We start from the raw sequence: 9,106 nt of genomic DNA, 5'->3' as shown, positions 1-9,106 counted from the left end.
GTCCAGACCATTCTAGGATTTTTGTGTGTTTAAGGCTGGATAATATTCCATGTGTATATACACCACACTTCATCCATCCGTCAATGGACATTTGGGTGGCTTCCACTTTTGACTCTTGTAAATAATGCTGCTATAAACAAGGGTGTACAAACACCTCAAGACCGATGCTTTCAATTCTTTTGGGTATATACCCAGAAGTGGAATTGTTGGATCATATGGTAATTCAATGATTAATTCTTTGGGAGACTGCCATTCTGTTTCCCATAGTGGCTGCACTGTTGTATATTCCCACCAACAGTACACAAAGGTTCTGGTCTTATAAATAGCTGTTCTTTAAGACTGGAGTGTGTTCTCTGAGCAGATCTCACTTGGAGTTGGAAATCTAAAACCTTTCTCTTTTTCTTTTCTTTTCTATCTTCTGCCTCCCAAATTTTCCAGTGTGTAACTGGTTTGATTTCAAATGAATCGGATTTTAGGGGTCTGATACAATAAGAAAACACTAGAAACTCTAGGGATTAGTTAAGAAATCTACCTCACCCCACACGTCTCCACTGCCAGGGAGAGTCTGGTGAGTTCTGCAATTATGTGCATGTTTCTCTAGTCCTCCATAACGCATCTTTTCCTCGAGCTTTTTTAAAGCTCAAAAGCTTTCCTTTTTTAAATTACTTGATTTCCCCCCCCCCCCCCCATACCTAAAATACTTCTTCCCTTCTAAGGTAAATCATTTTGTGGGGGCCTGGGTGGCTCAGTTGGTTAAGCATCCAACTTTGGCTCTGGTCATGATCTCAAAGTTTGTGAGTTGGAGCCCCGCATCGGGCTCTGTGCTGACAGCTCAGATCCTGGAGCCTGCTTCGGATTCTGTGTCTCCCTCTCTCTCCCCCTCCCCTGCTCTCTCTCTCAAAAATAAACAAACATTTAAAAATTAAAAAAAAAATCATTTCGAATTGATATTTCTTCATTGAAAATACACCCAAAGTGCCCAAATTGCATAAACTTCTTGTGTGGCTCACTGAACTAAAACCTAGAGACGTGAGTGAAACTTGTTCCCAAAAGCTGAGTCCCAGAGAGAGAAGTCTGGCCAATCCCTCTTCTCCAGAACGCGCTCTCCTGCATCTGTAGCAGGTAAGGAGAAATGGTTCTCGGGCTTTCCGCTGGCTGCTGGAATGTCTTCAGGGACAGACTCCAGGCCGTGGAGCAGGAAGTCTGAGCAGCTGGAGGAACAGTGGTTAGGGAATCTCCCCCCAGGGCTGCAGCTTTTGCTGCATCTAGTTCCTTCCGTGACAGTCGTATTCATTTCTTCACTCCCTGGCCAGGTTCTGTGTTTCCCAGCTCTCAGTCCACAAGGGCCTCCCTCTGCTTCAGGAATGCGGAGGGCAGAGCATTGGGCTCCAGAGGCCGTCCTGAGAAAGACCTCTTACGTACACTTCCAGGGGTATGGCCAAGACTCTTTAGCATCCATCCTGCAATAAATCCCCCTGAATCTGACACTGCCATTGCCAAAGTCAGAGCAAGGGGGTAGAAATTAGAAGGGAACTTCTGCACAATAGAGACTCCCACCTTTCTTTTTCTTTCTTTCTTTCTTTCTTTCTTTCTTTCTTTCTTTCTTTCTTTCTTTCTTTCTTTCTTTCTTTCTTTCTTTCTTTCTTTCTTTCTTTCTTTCTTTCTTTCTTTCTTTCTTTCTTTCTTTCTTTCTTTCTTTCTTTCTTTCTTTCTTTCTTTCTTTCTTTCTTTCTTTCTTTCTTTCTTTCTTTCTTTCTTTCTTTCTTTCTTTCTTTCTTTCTTTCTTTCTTTCTTTCTTTCTTTCTTTCTTTCTCTATCTATCACCTATCTCTACTTATTTTCTTTTTCCCAAAAGATAAGCTTTCCATGGTCAGTTCCAGCTGGAAGAAAATGATGCTATAGGGGTCAGATTAAAGTTCTCTGTGTCTGCCTCACTGCGCATTGTTTCTAGGACCAGACTAACTTTTGTTGTCTCTCTCTCTCCCCAAGATGACCAGATATTCTGAGGGGCTGGAGAACCAGTACCGGGGCGGGGCGGGGTGGGGAGGGTACCTTACAAACTTTTCTTGTCTTCAGTAACCTCTGCATACAGGTGACGTTGTGAGAGAAAAGACTCCAAGGACGCATGAATAGAAATTTCCTTTGTCCTCAATAGTTCTTTCAGAAGCAACAGAACAGGGGGAAAATCCTTTAGTGCAGAAAAGACTTGGAAAAGTCCCTTTCTATTTCACAGATGAGATCACCAGGTGTTATGCGATGAGCACAAAGGTCATGCAGGTCAACTTTTTTAAAAATTTACTTTTTAAGTTACAATCAAGTTAGTTAGCATATAATGTGCAATAATGATTTCAGGAGTAGAATCCAGTGATTCATTCCTTACATATAACACCCAGTGCTCATCCTAGCAAGTGTCCTCCTTAATGGCCCTTACTCATTTAGCTCATCCTCTCACACCAAACCCCTCCAGCAACCCTGTTTGTTCTCTGTAGCTGAAAGTCTCTTATGTTTTGTCCCCCTCCCCGTTTTTATATTATTTTTGCTTCCCTTCCCTTATGTTCATCTGTTTTTGTATCTTAAATTCCAAATGAGTGAAGTCATATGATACTTGTTTTTCTCTAATTTCGCTTAGCATAATACCCTCCAGTCCCATCCACGTAGTTGCAAATGGCAAGATTTTGTTCTTTTTGATTGCCAAGTAATACGCCATTGTTTATATATACCACATCTTCTTTATCCATTCATCTGCCAGTGGACATTTGGGCTCTTTCCATTCTTTGGCTATTGTTGATAGTGCTGCTATAAACATGGGGGTGCATGTGTCCCTTCAAAACAACACCCCTATATCCCGTGGATAAATGCCTAGTAGTGCAATTGCTGGGTCGTAGGGTAGTTCTATTTTTAGTTCTTTGAGGAACCTCCATACTGTTTTCCAGAGTGGCTGCACCAACTTGCATTCCCACCAACAATGCAAAAGAGATCCTCTTTCTCCGCATCCTCACCAACATCTGTGGTTGCCTGAGTTGTTCATGTTAGCCATTCTGACAGGTGTAAGGTGGTATCTCATGGTGGTTTTGATTTGTATTTCCCGATAATGAGTGACATTGAGCATCTTCTCATGTCTGTTGGCCATCTGGATGTCTTTTTTGGAGATGCAGATCAACATGTATTGAGCATCTACTGTGTGCACTTAGCATTATATGAGGGGTAGGACTAGAACCATATGGAGCCACATGGGAAGAATGAAACAGGACACTTGTTAGATGTACAAATAAGTCATTGCAACACACTGTGTTTACACTATTTTATTTACATATATATATATACATATGTATGTGTATATATATATGTGTGTGTGTATATATATATATACATATATATATACACACACACACACATATATAAAATTTGCCCCAATTCCTGGCACAGAGCTCCTAAAACCCTCGGAATCTCCTGAGTAATGAGTGTCTTTTGGTATTCATAAAAGCCTTTTCCACCATACCTGAGATCCTGCTAAGGAGGTGACATGGGGTGGGCATGTGGCTAGTTTCAAGGGAGGGGCTGGCCACACTTAGAGGGTTGGAATTTGCTACCACCCCTCCTCCCAACCTCCAAGGTGGGGAGAGGGGATGGAGATTGAGTTCATTCACCAGTGGCCAGTGGTTTAATCAACCAAGTCTAGGTAATAAAACCCCTATAAAAAACTCTTGACCTATGAGATTTGGAGAGCTTGCGGGTAGGTGAACACACTGAGGTGCCGGGAGGGTAGGTGACTGGGGAGGGTATGGAAGCTGTGTGCCACGTCCCCTACTCCCCTATGTACCTCTTCATCTGGCTGGTCCTTTGTATCTTTTATAACAAACTGTAATCATGAGTACAGTGTTCACCTGAGTTCTGAGTTGTTCTAGCAAATTATCAAACCTGAGGCAGAGGTTGTGGAATCCCCCCAATTTATAGTCAGCTAGGCAGATGTGTGGGTAGCTTGGGGCCCCCATCTGCAAATGGTGTCTGAAGTGGGGGCAGTCTTACGGGACTGAGCCCTTAACCTGTGGGGTTTGCGCCAACTCTGACAAGTGTCAGAACTGAGGGGCGCCTGGGTGGCTCAGTCGGTTAAGCGTCCAGCTCTCGATTCCGGCTCAGGTCGTGATCTCACGGTTCGTGAGTTTGAGCCCCACATTGGGCTCTGTGCTGACAGTGGGGAGCCTGCTTGGGATTCTCTCCCTCTCTATCTCTGTCCCTCCCCTGCTCGCGCTCTCTCCCTATAAATAAGTAAACAAACATACTTGAAAGAATTGTAGGACACCCAGTTGGTGTCCAAGAATTGAGAATTATTGGAAAAACCAAACAGTATCATAAGCCAGGACTCTCAGATCAGTAGTGCCCACCACCACCACCACTGTTAGACCGGTAGGCTGAACTGTTAAGGTGTTTGTTGTAGGTCAAAGATAATTGAAAGCAGCAAATCAACCCAATGCAATCTCTAACATTCACAATTTGTGGGAGACACAGGACTTGGTGCTTTACGTGCGTCCTCTCATATACCCCTCAGAATACTCTTTACATGGGTCCTGCTATCGTGGCCAATTTACGCACATGGAGACTTCCGGAGGTGTGGCTGTAGGCCCTGAGGATGTGCAGCCTAGGGCTGTCTTAGCCAAGTATCGCAAACCGGGTGGCTAAAAGTATAGAAGCTTACTTTCTCACCATTCCAGAGGCTGGAAATCTGGAATCAAGGAGTCGACAGGATTGATTCCTTTTTGGGGGCTCTGAGAGAGAATCTGCTCCTTGCTTCTTCCTTGAAGGCACCCCCGTGGTGCCCCCTGGCTTGTAGCTGCACCTCTACAAGGTGCAATCTCTGCCTCTCTCTCTTTCCATGGTGTTCTCCCTGTGTGTTTCTGTCTCTCTTAGGAGGATGCCAGTGGTTGGCCTTAGGGCCTACCCTCATTCAAAATGACCTCCTCGGGATTACACTGCAAAGACCCTATTTCCAAGTATGGTCACATTTACAGGAAGTGGGGGGATAGGACATCAATGTTCTCTCTTGGAGGAGGATATGTTTCCATCTGTAGCACTGAGCTCTTAAATGGGAACTCTACAGTTGTGGGATGGATGCTATGTGCCTGTGTCGGGGCCAGGACTCCCGCCTGCCTGTTGGCCTGTTGGGCCACATAGGCCCTGCACAGACCCAGGCACCTCCATTGTTGGGGGGAGGAGAGGCCTGCCGGGTGGCATCCAGGTGGACCACCCACGATGTGTGCGCAAGGCAAGGGGGCATTTTTTGTGGCTGCTGCGAACACATATCTCCCTGCAGCATGGTTTAAATCACCTTGACAGGAAAACCTCAAACTTGGAATCTGGGCTGAAGATGCTTTGTTTTTCTTGCTAATCAATTCTCTTGCTTTTGGCTGGTGGTTAGAAAGGTTTCAACGATTATAGCTAAAAAGCTTGTTAGAAGCTCCTGGAAGACACCATGTAAATGCTCTACAGGAATGAAGCAAGTTTGATGAGAAATAATTACCGAGTAGGATTCTGGATGATGTGACTGCACATTTTCAACACTTTCCCGAAAAGATAGCTAGTCGTGAATGTGGTACGTGCTTTGAAATAGCGGAATGTCATGTAGGAACTGCAAGGTCCAAGAGTCCTAATAAATAACACCTAGGACTGTGGTCACACACACCACTCTGCCAGGATGTCTCAGGGACATCTAGGACTGTGGTCGCACACATCACTCTGCCTGACGTCTCCAGGGAGTGCTGGCAAGCGCAGATGATGTCCATCTTGACCTAGGGACGTGACCAGAGCAGCTCTTGGCTTGGGCTGAGTTCAGTACTTGAGAGAACCAGATAGGAGACCGTCTGGTTGAGCAGACTGATAGAAGTTAGTCCTGTCCCATCTTTTTGGCAAGTAGAGAGAGTTCATTTGAGCTAACATGTATCCACTCGGTGATACTTGAAATGCACTTTGTTTTTCTCTGGGCTCTCATGAAACACTGCACATTGAAGTAAGTCATGCTTCTGAGGCCAAGCAAACAAAACTGCCAAACAACGGTTTCCAGGTTTCACTTAGGAAGAAATTTTCCTTTGGTCATTTGAACAATGGATTCAGTTACTAGAAACCCGAGTGCACGTTTAAAGACCCCATGTGCTATCTGTTAACGCTGGCCTTCACCTTTTGGGCCTCTGCCCCAGGGCTGGCCACACAGATGCTTTTTCTTGGGCCAGACTGAGGTTTCTTAAGTGTGACTCAGGCTGGAGATTAGGTCCAGGCAGAGGAGATAATTGTTTCTAGTCTGGTTTCTTCTAACTTTTCTCCAGTGTCACCTTTTAAGACTTTTCCCTCAGCTGCCCCCTCACGTTCCCCAAGCTTTAGTCCCTGGCCCTTCTCATTCTGTGCTCTCCCCACCCCCACCCCACTACACTGCACAGCTTCTTTGCAGAGGACTCCAGAATCGTAGCACCGATCTCTTTCTGATGTCCACCTGTCTGTCAGGGACTGTCACCCAGCACCTCAAATGTAGCACTTTTAAGATCAGATTCACTGTCTGTTCTGTGGCTCCCACTTAAATCCAACCCGGTTCATGCAGAGCCATTCTTCAGTCATTGAGCTTAAAGTGGAATCTCTTGTGCCGTCAGCTGTTAAGCCTTCCAACTCTCCACAGACTCTTGAGGCCCCTCTTCCTTTACATGCTCAGTGCTTCTCAGCCTTTTACAGTAGCCTCCCTCCTAATTGGTCCCCCAGCTTCCTGTATTCCAAAAGTCTTTATTGCACCTGAATTACTCTGCTCATGCCCTTTCCTGCTTAAAAAACAAAACAAAACGAAACAAAACTTCTTAGGGGCACCTGGGTAGCTCCAGTCGGTTAAGCTTTGGACTCTTGATTTCGGCTCAGGTCATGATCTCACGGTTCATGGGGTCGTGCCCTGCGTCAGGCTCTGCACTAACAGCATGGAGCCTACTTGAGAGTCTCTCTTTCACTCTGTCTCTGCCTCTTCCTCACTTTCCCTCTCTCTCAAAAATAAACATTAAAAAAAAAAAATTCCTAGGGCTTCCTTCTTCTCCACCCTCATCCTGCAAAAGAGGCTATTCTCAGGATGGGACCTACTTAGGGGACGTGTGGCATTCTCCTCATGGGTCCCGTTTCAGGCACGATGAATAGAATTTTTCCTTTTCAACCTCTGGGCTGTTCCTGACCTTTTCTTGGAAAATCCAAGCTCCCAGTCTCATCTCCATCTGCTGAGTCCCCAGTCTTCCAGGCTTCTCTCAATTGCCACCTTGCTGAGGACTTGTCACACTTGGAGGCTTCATTTGTGTCATACATAGTTACTGGTTATCTGAACTTGTGAGTCAACTACAAGCTCCTTGTGTCCCCGGGATTGGTCCTTAGGCTTAGTAGATGCCTGGCGTACTTGCTAAACTGTGGGCAGACGCCCAGTCCTGCCCCACCCCCACTGGCCCTGCGTCCCCGTCTCTCTGACCCATCCCAGCCTTGCTTTCCCTCCTCTTTTTAATCAGACACAGGCAATAAATTTGGCGTGGAAAGAACTACCCTCCTCCCCCAAACCCCACTGACTTTAAATCTTATTGGAGGCAAAAGCGAATTTCCAAGATTCAGATCAACACCAATTTAGAATTATTTCTGCCAGTTGGAAAAGAAAACTTTGAAAATGACATTTGGCTTTTTTTTTTACTTGGGAAAAATATGAAAGCTATAGCCTTTCAAGGAAACAGGATACTTACGCCACATACACACACACACACCCCAGCCTAGCTTTATGCAGTTCAATCCTGTCAAGCTAATCTAATCTTTTGTGACAGAGCAGCAGACCCGTTAGACCAAGGCGGGAAACAATAGTTGGGATTTATCTTTGCCGGCTTTAAAACTTTTGATTCCTAGGTTCCACTCAATATGATTATCATTAGACTGGTTGAAAGGTTGGCAGGGGGGTGGCGGTGGGGAGGAGGGCACAAAGCAGTTATAGCTAAGGGAAAGAAGTGGTACCCTGGGTGTCAGGCTTGAGCCCAGGGGCCCTGAACGTTGGCCTGAATGGACCAGATGACAGAAAAGAGACCACAAGGTCAGCCTGAATGTCGAGGCAGGTGGCATAGATTGATAATCGGCAGGAAAAGTAACTTAGGCGATTACTGACGTGATCAACGCTAGTATGTAGGTCTGACTAGGGGAGGGTTCTCATTCAGGGAGAACAACAGTCATGGTCAACGTGGCATTATGTAAGAATGTGATACTGGGGTGAAGAAGTACAACATGTAGCAATCTTATCGTCCTAGACTTGCAGTAACCTCTATCCCCTTCCAAACTCCACAGCTAAAGACAGGAAAGAGAATTTGGACAGCATTCACGGAAGAGCCACAGAACTAATTTAACTGGGCCTGGACTAGGGAATTGAAGATTCCTACAAAAAAGTTCAATGAATTAGGTTTATTAAACTTAGAGATGGACAAGCTTAGAAGGCCAGTACCAAACAAAAATAGAAATGGGTTTAAATTATAACACATGAGAATAAAATTAAATGTAAGTAAGACTTTCCTTAGTCTTGAAACCAATAAATGGGTCATGACAGTAGCATGGATTTCTCTAGGCTGGTTTGAGAGTGCCCTGGGCTGGCTGGGAGGACCTGGACAAACTGAGAATATCTGTCTCTACCCCCCACAGTGTTAGGAAGCATTGCTTCCACTCCAAATGCCTCAAATGTTATAATGGTCTCAGACGTCGGTGTCGTTTCCTTTTTTAGAGAATTTCCAACACAAATGAAGCTATTCCTTAAGACCAGCGCTGGGAATGCCCGCAGTGAGCTGGACTTTCCTGTATGTGATTACAGTGCTGACCTGATCCATGGAGCAAACTCATGGCAAATGGGATGCTGCCTTCCCTCTTTCAGTGCGAACAAGCCCCTGATGAAGTATCTCATCTAAGGAGACGGTAACAATAGAAACTTGAGTGCACGGCACCCTGAGTTGTTAATGGTGGTTCGTGAACATTATCCCATTCACACGTTTCTTCTTTTAAGTGTGATCTGGCATGAGTAATAAAGGGGACACAATGATTTTCTCTACAATATTGTTGATAACTAATAATCACAGTCCATTGC

This window comes from Neofelis nebulosa, chromosome 14, assembly GCF_028018385.1.
Source record: "Neofelis nebulosa isolate mNeoNeb1 chromosome 14, mNeoNeb1.pri, whole genome shotgun sequence".
Lineage (NCBI taxonomy): Eukaryota > Metazoa > Chordata > Mammalia > Carnivora > Felidae > Neofelis > Neofelis nebulosa.
The sequence above is the reverse complement of the archived record's forward strand: the minus strand, read 5'-3'. Positions refer to the sequence as shown.